The sequence below is a fragment of the Triticum aestivum genome, chromosome 2A, assembly GCF_018294505.1.
Source record: "Triticum aestivum cultivar Chinese Spring chromosome 2A, IWGSC CS RefSeq v2.1, whole genome shotgun sequence".
NCBI classification, from domain to species: Eukaryota; Viridiplantae; Streptophyta; class Magnoliopsida; order Poales; family Poaceae; genus Triticum; species Triticum aestivum.
Window position 1 is genome coordinate 75,010,913 of NC_057797.1, and position 17,738 is coordinate 75,028,650.

Here is a 17,738-nt window from a genome sequence, read left to right on the forward strand (position 1 = left end):
TATTACAAGATACCCTGAAAAACTCGTCGTGGTTTCGATAATCCCTTGAGCTTACTGCCTTGCTGTTCTTGTCACTTGAATACCCCTACGGTTAATTCTCGCATTTATAGAATATCCGCTCATCCCCCAGTTGTTTATGTGTTACACAAAAGTCTTTGAAATACCACCCGATATTCCAAAAATCCTCAGCAACCTATTGCTCTGGAATTTCTTGTTTGCTTTCATTATGAATAATCCCATAAGTATAGAAATCTTATTGACATTCCTTGTCATTATCATTTTGAGTCTGTTGACTCAATATGTGGCGAATGCAAGTAATCATCAGATGATCCTTTTAAATTATCTCTCCAGCTCAGACGTTTTTCAAACATGAGCTGGTTCTCGACCAAACTATCTGTCGTCGATTGTGCCTCTGGTATATTCAATTGATCCATCCTTGATCAGAACGTCTGTTTCTGATCCTTTGTTGTGGAAATCATAATTCCTTTTTATTTAAGCTTTGAATTATTCAGATGATTCCATAACTTGTTGCATTTGCATTCCTTCCTCTTCTGGTTGAGTACCGATACTCATATCAGGTCCTTTGTGGACTATCAAGTCCTTTGTTGGATTGTTATCCGACAGTGTCCTTCACATTTGAACCCTTTGTGAGTTCTTCCCCTTATACATGACGCCCTTGTTAAGTTGTATCCTCTGCTTGGCCAACCATGCTCTGCTTTCGGGCTTGTGTTATTTACTCTGGAAACTTGTGGTATATGTTTCTAAGAAGCCCTGATGGGATTGAACCAACGCCTTACCTCACCGGTGTGAACCCGAAAGATTTCACGAGTCATACTTATCTGGTATTGCACCAGGTAAAACTTTCAACAACTATTGTCATCTTCGAAATACGAGAGGTGAATGAAAGGTTATGCATTGGAGAAGTGGGAGTCGACCTTGAACTTTGTGTTCATGCCCATGGACACGATGTAGATCTTGTTATTAAAGCTTCTCTTAAATTAATTACTCCTTTGTTATAAGTTCATCTTATATCTGGGATCTGGCCTTTTGCAATCGTGGTTCCGACCATGTTCTCTTTTAAATACCATTTCTCGTGCAAGTTTTAGCACTTGTCTTCTGTAGAGCAATAACCCCAGTCAACTTCTACTTTGTTCTGTCATCGAGTATTACCCCCTGGTATCTCGAGATTATCATGGAACTGCATAACTTCTTATGAGTTCTTCATCAAGTGCTACATTCCCACTGATTCCAATTTTTCACGGGCTCTGAGTTATTAAACACTCAAAGACACCGATAGCTGAACCGAGTCCGCACTACGGTTCAACAACTCTTCAGTAAGCTTCTATAAGTACGAGTTTGTACCCGATCACGCCATTCCTAGCCTGTTTGGCTATATCATTGTCGTGACGATTCTAACTGTGCTACTTGGTCCTTAATCCTGGAGCACAACCTTCGATGATGAGCTAAGCTTATGTCGATCTTCCTCATCATATCATTTCGCCTTGAACAGCAAGCTTGATTTCGAGTTTGTGTCTTATCCATGGTTCCAATGACCCTTTGCTTCACCATTGCTTTTTCTTGATGTCGTCGCTGTTCGATTGCTTCTTCGTGGAATCTCTCGACAATTGTGTCATGATCATCATTAACATTTTGAGCTCTTCCGGGATATCAATTGAATTCATGAAGAGAAATACCATCCTTGCCCTTGATGATTTATATTATCATCGACCACTTTATTGCCTCCCGTTCAACACAAACTTGTTCGTGTTTTGTGTAAACCTTGAGATCACTGCTACCCAGCAGTTGATCTTCCTTACCTCGGAAGTATTACCATCTCTTTTGTCAAGAATGTGGTGAGAATTTCACCACCTCTAAATAATTCTTGATATCATAATACTACTTGCCATCTTCGTTCATTCCTTGGTCCCCGTATTGTTTTCAACCGGAATACCGACAATGGAGCTATGACGTGTGAATTCAAAACTTCTAGCAACCCTATTGCTTTGAAGTGAATGGGCGATAGTTCATTCTAAGTCCTTCGCTAATTGAATCACCATTCTGACATTGGTCGTGCAACCCAACCCATATTTCGGGCGCACCTTTCAACCAATGTTAATTGTGTATGTTTTCCTCGAGCATACTTCCCTATATCATTTGATCTGACAAATGTTATCTCCTTGTTCACTTAATGGTGGAAATCCATCTTTTGGGAATCTCGGTGAATTGCCGTTGAGTTCACCAGACACCTCCTTGTCCTCTCCTTGGGTTAATGATGAACTCTTGTTAACGGAAGTCACTTCATAGTTCATTTCCCGAGAATCTTTCAGTGTCAACCCGTCAATTGGTGTTGCACCTTTCTTCTCAGGCATCCTGAGCCTGAGGTATCCTGACACCAATCATACCTGAATCTCCGTCAGATATGATGGTTAGGACAACTTTCCAAGAGTTATGATGTTGATCCTTTGATGACCCGGTAACATGATGTCATGCCTAGCACCCCCCCCCCCGGCTGGAGGACCTATCGTTATAGATACCTTTTCAGCAAGGTTATCCATTCGTCCATGAGGAAATTGTAAGACTTATTCTACAAGTTATCCCTGATGGATCCTTCATGTTTCCAAAGTTTGATCTTCACCTGAAGACCATGTCAATGCTATCTCGAAGCATGTCTGCGATACTCCGATTTTCAACAGGAACATTTGAAGCACGATGCTAAATTTTATTTATCACTTATCCTAACACCGTTGTATGGGTAATATCATGAGATTCCTTCCCCCTTACCTAAATGGTTTTCTACTTTATATCCTGTCATGGATATCATGCTCTGCTTGTCATTGGGAAGGATATACCCCTGAAATATGTGTTTAAACACATTTTCCTTTCCATTGTTCTGTTTAATCTGATGATCATATTTTCCTTTCCATTGTTGTGTTTGACATTCTTGTGATCTATATAATCTAAGCAGTAAAGATTCACTGCTTATGTAAACACCTCGATGTATAATTGGTCAGTAAGACCCTGTTACGATTGTTGATGATATTCCGGTAACCACCGATGGACGAGAACTTTGCCTATTGGTCCGCCTCGTTCAACGAGCAGGAAAATGGTTCTCTTCGTCCCTCGCCCTTGGTACCTATGTTGTTGCCGACATGACCCGTAGACTCTCCTCTGACATGCCTTGCTTACATGATTGTGCAAGACGTCACCGCCTTTCCTACTTTTAACCCACATGGTGGGCCCATAACCCACAGTTCCACAGGATCAAAACCTGACTCTCCTATACACCCTATTGTCGAAGTTATTCCTCGCGCTTGACTTCGTATTTAATTCACGGGCCACCTTCCTAATGCTCTATTCTGGTATCAGACGCAATACTTACTCTCGCTGCTCTGAAACCCTTTCTCACTCTGGGTCAGACTTCGAGCAACTATCTATCCACTTGGAACCTCTTATTGTACCTTCGTACCTTACTCTTGATGTATTCGATATGTTCGACTCAAGAGATAATCTTATGCTCATTCATGGGTTAACCCCCAGATTGTTTCCCTCATAAGCATTCTGTCGTAGCCGAGCTGCCCCCTTACCTATTCGTAAGTACGTTGGAGTTCCCGAGAAAAGAACGACATCACCATGATGACCTGAAGCAGAGAAGTGAAGACAACCATGTAATGGATCGACCTCCTCGAGAAGAGTAGCCAAGACCAACAAGACCCGTTAGAATTTCGCAACCTAATCCCTTCCCCGCACTTCCCCTCTTAAATCTCGGGACGAGATTTCTTGTAGTGGAGGAGAATTGTGACGCCCGGGTAATTAAGCTACAGTGCTCCTCTGCTAATGATGCCACGTCACCTCAATTATAGTTGCTAATCTCGAGTTAGTTCGAAACCGATTCAAATTCAAGTTCAAAATCAGGCAAACAATAAAAGTCTTCAATTTTTAAAACTAAAATGTTCGGAGTGAACAAAATAATGCACAGGTAATTATTGTGGAGAAACCACAATTTTATAATATGTTAAAGGCTCTAGAGTAATTAAAACAGCAGCTGTGACAATTAATTAAATGCCTTTTATAATTAATAATAATGCAAACTATTTTATTAGGTGTCAAACTTTTTGGGGCAGTAGAATAAATTATAACATTAATTTAGGAGTTGTATTTATATTTTATAAAACAAAAGTTAAAAGAATAAAATAGAAAAGAAAATAGATAAAGAAAAGAAAACAGAAAACAAAGCAAAAAAAAACATAAAAATAGAAACACCCCCCCCCCACGCTGGGCCGAGCGGCCCAGCTGGCCTCCGCACCAGGCCGCCCCACGTCCCAACCGGCCAGGCCGGCCCACCCCGGTTCCCCCCCCCCATAACCCCCTGGGCGACCGAACCCTAGCCCGGCCACCCCACTCCCCCGCACATTCCCCCCCCCACTCCCCACATCTCCCTCTCCCCTCCCTCCTCTCGATCCCATCTGGATCGGGGAGGGGCCCGACCCTGACGTCGACCGGATCGTCCGTCGCCGCCGCCCGAAGCCACCTCGCCAGCGCCGCCTCCCCACCGGACAGCCGCATCCTCTTCTCCTCTCCATCGCCCCCGCGTCACCCCCCTCGACCCTGTCGCCGTCGACGGCCATCACCACCATCCCGACGCCGTCGCCCGAGCCATCGCGCCGTCCCCATCGCCGGACAGCCTCCTCCCCGAGCCTCATTGCCTCGTCCCCTACATCCCCCCTGTGAGCTGTGCCCCTCCCCTCTCTCCCGTCACCGGATCTGGCCGCGCCTCCGCGCGCGCGCCCCCGCCACCACGCCGACCGCGGCTCTCCCCCGACCGCGCACTCCCGCGCGTGGCCTTGCCTCGACCACCTGCGCCTGGCCTCACTCGCCGCGTCCGGCCCGTGTGCAGCACGCCCCTGGGGCATCCATGCCCCGCGCCCCGCCGCGCCCTTTCTCCCCTCCCTAGCGCGCCTCCTCGACCGGCTCCTCCTGCCGGCGGATCCCGGCGATCCCCCGCGCTCCGGCCACGGCCACCGGCGCAAGCCGTGCGCCCGCCCTTCGCACACCCCCCCGTCGTCGCCCGCGCGCGCCCGGCCGCACTTGTTGCCGCCCCGGGCCGCGGCCTCCTCTCGGCGCCCTCCTCCGGCGACCGTCGGCCTCGCCACGGCCATCTACGGCGCCCGACGCCGTGCTGCATCGCCCCCCCCCCTCCGCTCCTGCGGTTCGTCGCCCGGGTCGGGCGCCTACAACGCCCGCACCCCGTAACCAGCACCCGCTTGCCCCCCCCCGGGCCACTGACTAGGGGGCCCCGCCCCAGAACGGTTTCAAAAAAAAAAGAAAAAAAGAAAAAAAAAAAGAAAAGGAAAGGAAAAGTTTAATTAAATTAAAAATAAAAATAAGTAAATAATAAAATAAATAAAAACAATAAATATAATTAATAAAATTAAAAATGATTTAATAAAATTAATTATTAATTAATTAATTAATTAATTAGTTAATTAATTAAGTTAATTAATCCTAATTAGATTAACCTAAACCCTAATTAATTTAATTAGAGAATGACAGGTGGGTCCCACTGGACCCACATGTCAGGGTTGACTCAGTCAACCCCTGTTGATTGCTGACGTCAGCATGACATCATGCTGACGTCATAAATACATTTTTTTCGAATTAATTAAATAAATAATTAAATTCCAAAATTGTTAAAATCTTTTAAAAATCATATCTTTTAATCCGTAACTCGGATTAAAATATTTTCAACGTGAAAGTTGCTCAGAACGACGAGACGATTTCGGATACGCAGTCCGTTCGTCGGCCGCACACCCCTAACCTATCGAACCCGCAACTTTCCCCCTCCGGCTCCTCTGCCCGAAAACACGGAACACCGGGAATACTTTCCCGGATATCTTCCCCCTTCGTCGGTATCACCTACTACCGCGTTAGGGCCACACCGAACACCGCGTATTGCCTTGTTATATTTTGTGATGCTTTGTTTGCTCTGTATTCATTATTTCTTCCCCCTCTTCTCTCCGGTAGACTACGAGACCGACGCTGCTGCTGCCCAGTTCGACTACGGAGTTGACGACCCCTCTCTCTTGCCAGAGCAACCAGGCAAGCCCCCCCCCCCCTTGATCACCAGATATCGCCTATTCTCCTCTATACTGCTTGCATTAGAGTAGTGTAGCATGTTACTGCTTTCGTTAATCCTATTCTGATGCATAGCCTGACATTGTCGCTACATCTGTTGATACCTTACCTGCAATCCTAAATGCTTAGTATAGGATGCTAGTTTATCATCATTGGCCCTACATTCTTGTCAGTCTGCCATGCTATACTACTGGGCTGTGATCACTTCGGGAGGTGATCACGGGCATATACTATATACTTTACACGGTTACATTACCTGTGATACTGTTCGGAGTTGGGGGCTGAAGGGGCAGGTGGTTCCATCCCGGTAGAGGTGGGCCTGGGTTCCCGACGGTCCCCGACGGTTACTTTGTGGCGGAGCGACAGGGCAGGTTGAGACCACCTAGGAGACAGGTGAGCCTGGCCCTGTTCAGCGTTCGCGGATACTTAACACGCTTAACGAGATCTTGGTATTTGATCTGAGTCTGGCTACGAGCCTATACGCACTAACCATCTACGTGGGAGTAGTTATGGGTATCCCGACGTCGTGGTATCAGCCGAAGCACTTCAGACGTCAGCGACGGAGCGGCGCGCGCCGGGTTGGACTGCGTTAACGCAACTTCCTTTGTAATGGAGGTTGCTAGGTCTGCTCACCGGCCGCGTACGCAACGTGCAGGTGTGCTCAGGGCGATGGGCCCAGACCCCTGCGCGCTTAGGTTTAGACCGGCGTGCTGGCCTCTCTGTTGTGCCTAGGTGGGGCTGCGACGTGTTGATCTTCCGAGGCCGGGCATGACCCAGGAAAGTGTGTCCGGCCAAATGGGATCGAGCGTGTTGGGCTATGTGGTGCACCCCTGCAGGGAAGTTAATCTATTCGAATAGCCGTGATCTTCGGTAACAGGACGACTTGGAGTTGTACCTTGACCTTATGACAACTAGAACCGGATACTTAATAAAACACACCTTTCCAAGTTCCACAGACAACCCGGTGATCGCTTTTCCGCAGGGCGACGAGGAGAGGATCGCCGGGTAGGATTATGCTATGCGATGCTACTGGAGATGCTGTTTGGAGATGCTACTTGGAGATACTATTGGAGGACTTCAATCTACTCTCTTCTACATGCTGCAAGACGGAGGCTGCCAGAAGCGTAGTCTTCGACAGGATTAGCTGTCCCCCTCTTATTCTGGCATTCTGCAGTTCAGTCCACTGATATGGCCTCCTTACACATATACCCATGCATATGTAGTGTAGCTCCTTGCTTGCGAGTACTTTGGATGAGTACTCACGGTTGCTTTTCTCCCTCTTTTCCCCCTTTCCCTCCTACCTGGTTGTCGCAACCAGATGCTGGAGCCCTGGAGCCAGACGCCACCGTCGACGACGACCCCTACTACACCGGAGGGGCCTACTACTACGTGCTGCCCGCTGACGACGACCAGGAGTAGTTTGGAGGATCCCAGGCAGGAGGCCTGCGCCTCTTTCGATCTGTATCCCAGTTTGTGCTAGCCATCTTATGGCACCCTGTTTAACTTATGTCTGTACTCAGATATTGTTGCTTCCGCTGACTCGTCTATGATCGAGCACTTGTATTCGAGCCCTCGAGGCCCCTGGCTTGTATTATGATGCTTGTATGACTTATTTTATTTGTAGAGTTGTGTTGTGATATCTTCCCGTGAGTCCCTGATCTTGATCGTACATATTTGCGTGCATGATTAGTGTACGATTAAATTGGGGGCGTCACAGTCACTCCGTATGACGGAGAGGTATCTCTGGGCCCACTCGGTAATGCATCATCATAATGAGCTCAAAGTGATCAAGTGATTGATCACGGGATCATGCATTGCGGTACGAGTAAAGTGACTTGCCGGTAACGAGACTGAACAAGGTATTGGGATACCGACGATCGAGTCTCGGGCAAGTAACGTACCGATTGACAAAGGGAATTGTATACGGATTGATTGAATCCTCAACATCGTGGTTCATCCGATGAGATCATCGTGGAGCTTGTGGGAGCCAACATGGGTATCCAGATCCCGCTGTTGGTTATTGACCGGAGAGGCTTCTCGGTCATGTCTGCATGTCTCCCGAACCCGTAGGGTCTACACACTTAAGGTTCGATGATGCTAGGGTTGTAGAGATATTAGCACACGGTAACCCTAAAGTTGTTCGGAGTCCCGGATGAGATCCCGGACATCACGAGGAGTTCCGGAATGGTCCGAAGGTAAAGATTTATATATAGAAAGTCCAGTTTCGGCCTTCGGGAAGGTTTCGGGGTCACCGGTATTGTACCGGGACCACCGGAAGGGTCCCGGGGGTCCACCGGGTGGGGCCACCTATCCCGGAGGGCCCCATGGGCTGAAGTGGGAGGGGAACCAGCCCCTAGTGGGCTGGTGCGCCCCCCTTGGGCCTCCCCCTGCGCCTAGGGTTAGAAACCCTAGGGGTGGGGGCGCCACCCTTGCCTTGGGGGGCAAGGCACCCCCTTGGCCGCCGCCCCCCCTAGGAGATTGGATCTCCTAGGGCCGGCGCCCCCCCTAGGCACCCTATATATAGTGAGGGGGAGGGAGGGCTGCGCACCCAAGCCCCTGGCCTCTCCCTCTCCCTCCCGTGACACACCTCCATCTCCCAGCGCTTGGCGAAGCCCTGCCGAGATCACTGTTGCTTCCACCACCACGCCGTCGTGCTGCTGGATCTTCATCAACCTCTCCTTCCCCCTTGCTGGATCAAGAAGGAGGAGACGTCTCCCAACCGTACGTGTGTTGAACACGGAGGTGCCATCCATTCGGCACTAGGTCATCGGTGATTTGAATCACGTCGAGTACGACTCCGTCAACCCCGTTCTCTTGAACGCTTCCGCTCGTGATCTACAAGGGTATGTAGATGCACTCCTCTCTCCCTCGTTGCTAAACGACTCCATAGATTGATCTTGGTGATGCGTAGAAAATTTTAAAATTCTGCTACGTTCCCCAACAGTGGCATCATGAGCTAGGTCTATGCGTGGTTACTATGCACGAGTAGAACACAAAGTAGTTGTGGGCGTCGATATTGTCAATTTGCTTGCCGTTACTAGTCTTATCTTGATTCGGCGGCATCGTGGGATGAAGTGGCCCGGACCAACCTTACACGTACGCTTACGTGAGACCGGTTCCACCGACTGACATGCACTAGTTGCATAAGGTGGCTGGCGGGTGTCTGTCTCTCCCACTTTAGTCGGATCGGATTCGATGAACAGGGTCCTTATGAAGGGTAAATAGAAATTGGCAATTCACGTTGTGGTTTTGGCGTAGGTAAGAAACGTTCTTGCTAGAAACCTATAGCAGCCACGTAAAAACTTGCAACAACAATTAGAGGACGTCTAACTTGTTTTTGCAGCAAGTGTTTTGTGATGTGATATGGCCAAAGGTTGTGATGAATGATGAATGATATATGTGATGTATGAGATTGATCATGTTCTTGTAATAGGAATCACGACTTGCATGTCGATGAGTATGACAACCGGCAGGAGCCATAGGAGTTGTCTTTATTTATTTATGACCTGCGTGTCAACATAAACGTCATGTAATTACTTTACTTTATTGCTAAAGCGTTAGCCATAGTAGTAGAAGTAATAGATGACGAGACAACTTCAAGAAGACACGATGATGGAGATCATGATGATGGAGATCATGGTGTCATGCCGGTGACAACGATGATCATGGAGCCCCGAAGATGGAGATCAAAGGAGCAAATGATATTGGCCATATCATGTCACTATTTGATTGCATGTGATGTTTATCATGTTTTACATCTTATTTGCTTAGAACGACGGTAGCTTAAATAAGATGATCCCTCGTAATAATTTCAAGAAAGTGTTCCCCCTAACTGTGCACCGTTGCGAAGGTTCGTTGTTTCGAAGCACCACGTGATGATCGGGTGTGATAGATTCTAACGTTCGAATACAACGGGTGTAAGACAGATTTACACACGCAATACACTTAGGTTGACTTGACGAGCCTAGCATGTACAGACATGGCCTCGGAACACAGAAGACCGAAAGGTCGAGCATGAGTCGTATAGAAGATACGATCAACATGAAGATGTTCACCGATGTTGACTAGTCCGTCTCACGTGATGATCGGACACGGCCTAGTTAACTCGGATCATGTTATACTTAGATGACTGGAGGGATGTCTATCTGAGTGGGAGTTCATTTAATAATTTGATTAGATGAACTTAATTATCATGAACTTAGTCTAAAATCTTTACAATATGTCTTGTAGATCAAATGGCCCACGTTGTCCTCAACTTCAACGCGTTCCTAGAGAAAACCAAGCTGAAAGACGATGGCAGCAACTATACGGACTGGGTCCGGAACCTGAGGATCATCCTCATAGCTGCCAAGAAAGATTATGTCCTAGAAGCACCGCTAGGTGACGCACCCGTCCCACAGAACCAAGACGTTATGAACGCTTGGCAGACACGTGCTGATGATTACTCCCTCGTTCAGTGCGGCATGCTTTACAGCTTAGAACCGGGGCTCCAAAAGCGTTTTGAGAGACACGGAGCATATGAGATGTTCGAAGAGCTGAAAATGGTTTTTCAAGCTCATGCCCGGGTCGAGAGATATGAAGTCTCCGACAAGTTCTTCAGCTGTAAGATGGAGGAAAATAGTTCTGTCAGTGAGCACATACTCAAAATGTCTGGGTTGCATAACCGCTTGACTCAGCTGGGAGTTAATCTCCCGGATGACGCGGTCATTGACAGAATCCTTCAGTCGCTTCCACCGAGCTACAAGAGCTTTGTGATGAACTTCAATATGCAGGGGATGGAAAAGACCATTCCTGAAGTATTTGCAATGCTGAAATCAGCAGAGGTAGAAGTCAAAAAGGAACATCAAGTGTTGATGGTGAATAAAACCACTAAGTTCAAGAAAGGCAAGGGTAAGAAGAACTTCAAGAAGGACGGCAAGGGAGTTGCCGCGCCCGGTAAGCAAGCTGCCGGGAAGAAGCCAAAGAATGGACCCAAGCCCGAGACTGAGTGTTTTTATTGCAAGGGAAGTGGTCACTGGAAGCGGAACTGCCCCAAATACTTAGCGGACAAGAAGGCCGGCATCACGAAAGGTATATGTGATATACATGTAATTGATGTGTACCTTACCAGTACTCGTAGTAGCTCCTGGGTATTTGATACCGGTGCGGTTGCTCACATTTGTAACTCAAAGCAGGAGCTGCGGAATAAGCGGAGACTGGCGAAGGACGAGGTGACGATGCGCGTCGGGAATGGTTCCAAGGTCGATGTGATCGCCGTCGGCACGCTACCTCTACATTTACCTACGGGATTAGTTTTAAACCTCAATAATTGTTATTTAGTGCCAGCTTTGAGCATGAACATTGTATCAGGATCTCGTTTAATTCGAGATGGCTACTCATTTAAATCCGAGAATAATGGTTGTTCTATTTATATGAGAGATATGTTTTATGGTCATGCTCCGATGGTGAATGGTTTATTCTTAATGAATCTCGAGCGTAATGCTACACATATTCATAGTGTGAATACCAAAAGATGTAAGGTTGATAATGATAGTCCCACATACTTGTGGCACTGCCGCCTTGGTCACATAGGTGTCAAACGCATGAAGAAGCTCCATGCAGATGGACTTTTAGAGTCTCTTGATTACGAATCATTTGACACGTGCGAACCATGCCTCATGGGTAAAATGACCAAGACTCCGTTCTCAGGAACAATGGAGCGAGCAACCAACTTATTGGAAATCATACATACTGATGTGTGCGGTCCAATGAGTGTTGAGGCTCGCGGTGGCTATCGTTATGTTCTCACCCTCACTGATGACTTGAGTAGATATGGGTATGTCTACTTAATGAAACACAAGTCTGAGACCTTTGAAAAGTTCAAGGAATTTCAGAGTGAGGTTGAGAATCAACGTGACAGGAAAATCAAGTTCTTGCGATCAGATCGTGGGGGAGAATACTTGAGTCACGAATTTGGCACACACTTAAGAAAATGTGGAATAGTTTCACAACTAACGCCGCCTGGAACACCTCAGCGTAATGGTGTGTCCGAACGTCGTAATCGCACTCTATTAGATATGGTGCGATCTATGATGTCTCTTACCGATTTACCGCTATCATTTTGGGGCTATGCTTTAGAGACTGCCGCATTCACTTTAAATAGGGCTCCGTCGAAATCCGTTGAGACGACACCGTATGAATTATGGTTTGGGAAGAAACCTAAGCTGTCGTTTCTAAAAGTTTGGGGATGCGATGCTTATGTCAAGAAACTTCAACCTGAAAAGCTCGAACCCAAGTCGGAAAAATGCGTCTTCATAGGATACCCTAAAGAAACTGTTGGGTATACCTTCTACCTCAGATCCGAAGGCAAGATCTTTGTTGCCAAGAATGGGTCCTTTCTAGAGAAAGAGTTTCTCTCGAAAGAAATAAGTGGGAGGAAGGTAGAACTTGATGAAGTATTACCTCTTGAACCGGTAAGTGGCGCAGCTCAAGAAAATGTTCCTGAGGTGCCTGCACCGACTAGAGAGGAAGTTGATGATGATGATCATGAAACTTCAGATCAAGTTGCTACTGAACTTCGTAGGTCCACAAGGACACGTTCCGCACCAGAGTGGTACGGCAACCCTGTCTTGGAAATCATGTTGTTAGACAACGGTGAACCTTCGAACTATGAAGAAGCGATGGCGGGCCCGGATTCCGACAAATGGCTGGAAGCCATGAAATCCGAGATAGGATCCATGTATGAAAACGAAGTATGGACTTTGACTGACTTGCCCGTTGATCGGCGAGCCATAGAAAATAAATGGATCTTTAAGAAGAAGACAGACGCGGATGGTAATGTGACCATCTATAAAGCTCGGCTTGTCGCTAAGGGTTATCGACAAGTTCAAGGGGTTGACTACGATGAGACTTTCTCACCCGTAGCGAAGCTGAAGTCCGTCCGAATCATGTTAGCAATTGCCGCATTCTATGATTATGAGATATGGCAAATGGACGTCAAAACGGCATTCCTTAATGGTTTCCTTAAGGAAGAATTGTATATGATGCAGCCGGAAGGTTTTGTCGATCCTAAGAATGCTGACAAGGTGTGCAAGCTCCAACGCTCGATTTATGGGCTGGTGCAAGCATCTCGGAGTTGGAACATTCGCTTTGATGAGATGATCAAAGCGTTTGGGTTTATGCAGACTTATGGAGAAGCCTGCATTTACAAGAAAGTGAGTGGGAGCTCTGTAGCATTTCTCATATTGTATGTGGATGACATACTGTTGATGGGAAATGATATAGAATTCTTGGAAAGCATAAAGGCCTACTTGAACAAGTGTTTTTCAATGAAGGACCTTGGAGAAGCTGCTTATATATTAGGCATCAAGATCTATAGAGATAGATCGAGACGCCTCATTGGTCTTTCACAGAGTACGTACCTTGACAAGATATTGAAGAAGTTCAAAATGGATCAGTCAAAGAAGGGGTTCTTGCCTGTATTGCAAGGTACGAGATTGAGCACGGCTCAATGCCCGACCACGGCAGAAGATAGAGAAAAGATGAGTGTCGTCCCCTATGCCTCGGCCATAGGGTCTATCATGTATGCTATGCTGTGTACCAGACCTGATGTAAACCTTGCCGTAAGTTTGGTAGGAAGGTACCAAAGTAATCCCGGCATGGAACACTGGACAGCGGTCAAGAATATCCTGAAGTACCTGAAAAGGACTAAGGAAATGTTTCTCATTTATGGAGGTGACGAAGAGCTCGTCGTAAAGGGTTACGTCGATGCTAGCTTCGACACAGATCTGGATGACTCTAAGTCACAAACCGGATACGTGTATATTTTGAATGGTGGGGCAGTAAGCTGGTGCAGTTGCAAGCAAAGCGTTGTGGCGGGATCTACATGTGAAGCGGAGTACATGGCAGCCTCGGAGGCAGCACAAGAAGCAGTCTGGGTGAAGGAGTTCATTACCGACCTAGGAGTCATACCCAATGCGTCGGGCCCGATGACTCTCTTCTGTGACAACACTGGAGCTATTGCCCTTGCCAAGGAGCCCAGGTTTCACAGGAAGACCAGGCATATCAAGCGTCGCTTCAACTCCATTCGTGAAAGTGTTCAAAATGGAGACATAGAGATTTGTAAAGTACATACGGACCTGAATGTAGCAGATCCGTTGACTAAACCTCTCCCTAGAGCAAAACATGATCAACACCAGAACTGCATGGGTGTTCGATTCATCACAATGTAACTAGAATATTGACTCTAGTGCAAGTGGGAGACTGTTGGAAATATGCCCTAGAGGCAATAATAAAATGGTTATTATTATATTTCTTTGTTCATGATAATTGTCTATTGTTCATGCTATAATTGTGTTATCCGGAAATCGTAATACATGTGTGAATACATAGACCACAACACGTCCCTAGTGAGCCTCTAGTTGACTAGCTCGTTGATCAAAGGATAGTCATGGTTTCCTGACTATGGACATTAGATGTCATTGATAACGGTTTCACATCATTAGGAGAATGATGTGATGGACAAGACCCAATCCTAAGCTTAGCTCAAAGATCGTGTAGTTCGTTTGCTGTAGCTTTTCTGAATGTCAAGTATCATTTCCTTAGACCATGAGATTGTGCAACTCCCGGATACCGTAGGAGTGCCTTGGGTGTGCCAAACGTCACAACGTAACTGGGTGACTATAAAGGTACATTACAGGTATCTCCGAAAGTGTCTGTTGGGTTGGCACGAATCGAGACTGGGATTTGTCACTTAGTATGACAGAGAGGTATCTCTGGGCCCACTCGGTAATGCATCATCATAATGAGCTCAAAGTGATCAAGTGATTGATCACGGGATCATGCATTACGGTACGAGTAAAGTGACTTGCCGGTAACGAGACTGAACAAGGTATTGGGATACCGACGATCGAGTCTCGGGCAAGTAACGTACCGATTGACAAAGGGAATTGTATACGGATTGATTGAATCCTCGACATCGTGGTTCATCCGATGAGATCATCGTGGAGCTTGTGGGAGCCAACATGGGTATCCAGATCCCGCTGTTGGTTATTGACCGGAGAGGCTTCTCGGTCATGTCTGCATGTCTCCCGAACCCGTAGGGTCTACACACTTAAGGTTCGATGACGCTAGGGTTGTAGAGATATTAGCACACGGTAACCCGAAAGTTGTTCGGAGTCCCGGATGAGATCCCGGACGTCACGAGGAGTTCCGGAATGGTCCAGAGGTAAAGATTTATATATAGGAAGTCCAGTTTCGGCCTTCGGGAAGGTTTCGGGGTCACCGGTATTGTACCGGGACCACCGGAAGGGTCCCGGGGGTCCACCGGGTGGGGCCACCTATCCCGGAGGGCCCCATGGGCTGAAGTGGGAGGGGAACCAGCCCCTAGTGGGCTGGTGCGCCCCCCTTGGGCCTCCCCCTGCGCCTAGGGTTAGAAACCCTAGGGGTGGGGGCGCCACCCTTGCCTTGGGGGGCAAGGCACCCCCTTGGCCGCCGCGCCCCTAGGAGATTGGATCTCCTAGGGCCGGCTCCCCCCTAGGCACCCTATATATAGTTGGGGGGAGGGAGGGCTGCGCACGCAAGCCCCTGGCCTCTCCCTCTCCCTCCCGTGACACACCTCCATCTCCCAGCGCTTGGCGAAGCCTTGCCGAGATCACTGTTGCTTCCACCACCACGCCATCGTGCTGCTGGATCTTCATCAACCTCTCCTTCCCCCTTGCTGGATCAAGAAGGAGGAGACGTCTCCCAACCGTACGTGTGTTGAACGTGGAGGTGTCGTCCGTTCGGCACTAGGTCATCGATGATTTGAATCACGTCGAGTACGACTCCATCAACCCCGTTATCTTGAACGCTTCCGCTCGTGATCTACAAGGGTATGTAGATGCACTCCTCTCTCCCTCGTTGCTATATGACTCCATAGATTGATCTTGGTGATGCGTAGAAAATTTTAAAATTCTGCTACGTTCCCCAACACTATTCATCAGGCAGATGTCAATCGATTTGATGTGTCCATGAATCTGTACGCATTTTTGGAGCTGCTTCGGGTCTTCAAGTGAACTTCAACAAGTCTTCGGCCATTATGATCTGTGCGGAAGAGGGAGATTAGGATATGGTGGCTGCGGCGATGCCGTGGAAGATGGGAGTTTTTCCCTCCAAATATTTGAGGCTACAGCTCTCCATCAAACAGCTCACGAGGTCGGAGTGGCGACCGATAGTTGATTCGGTGCTACGATTTCTTCCGACATGGCAGAGAGGTTTGATCACCAGGCCGGGATGGCTGATCCTTGTGAAAAATGTTATCAGAGACTGTCCTACGCATCACCTGATTGTGGCAGACACTCAAAAGTGGGCGCTTGATTGTGTTGACAAGGACTGCAGGGCCTTCTTTTGGGCTGGGACAGAAGAAACCCATGGCGGGAAGTGCCACGTGGCATGTTTGTAGGCCAAAATGACTCGGAGGCTTGGGAGTGATTAATCTCAGGAGGCAAGGTACTGCGCTGCGCCTACATCGGGAATGGTTGATTGAAGCACACTGACGATACTAGACCCTGGAAGGGATTGAACATGCCCCCTGATCCTCGGGTCCAGGAGGCATTCGACAGGTTGGTGCATTGGCAGTGGGAGCTGGGGATTGAGTTTTATTCTAGAGAGACCGTTGGATTAATGGTGCTAGGCTGGCGGAAATTATGCTACACGTCCGGACCCAGGTGATCAATCGCAGATAGGTTAAAGAGGGCTTGTATCTTCACAGCTAGGCATCTGACATTGTGGGAGAGCTCTCTACCGATGGGCTAGTGCAATTCATCCGGCTATGGGAGATTCTACTGCCCATGCAAAACTCCCCTAACCAGGAAGATGTTGCGATATGTATGTGGAACATTCAGGGCAGCACACCTCAGCTTCTCCAATCACATGCTGTGGGAAGGTGCCATCAAGTTCCAAACTTCCAATGTGCATCGGCAGTTTAGTAGTTTGGGCTCCCCTGCCATGTAAGATATTTATGTGGCTTGCGCTGCAATATCGACTGTGGACCTCGGATTAGAGATTGAGGCACGGTTTGCAGGATCAGAGCTCATCATGCATTCTATGCGATCAAGAAGATATTGTGGTTCATATTTTGCTGCAATGTGTCTAGTCAGGTATGGTACCTCTGCTTCAGGAGGGGAGGATTGATTTGGCACTGCTGCCGATGATGACGGATCATCTTGAATCTTGGTGGAGCTCTAATCGCAAACACATTCCTAAAAGGTACAGGAAAGGGAAGGGTTTGTTTCGATGATCGCTATTGTGTGTTGGAGTATTTGGAAGCAATGGAATGGAAGAGTGTTTGGTAGGCATCACACGGTATCTGAATGGGTATTGGCTTCAAAAATCTTTCAAGAGCTCAAGTTGTGGGCTCTTGCCGGAGCTAGAGGAGTTCAACACTTTAGTGAAGAGTGGTGTATGGTTTTAGGAGTTTCTTTGCTCTTGCACTGGCTTGTGTTGAGAGTGGCTTGGATATTTCTTGTACATTTACCTCTGCCTTCTATAAAGCTATGGTACGCAATTTGCATACCCCTGGAAAAAGAAAACAGTTCACTTCTTTTACTAGAGTGAGGGAACATGGCACAAAGTCATAAATACCAAAT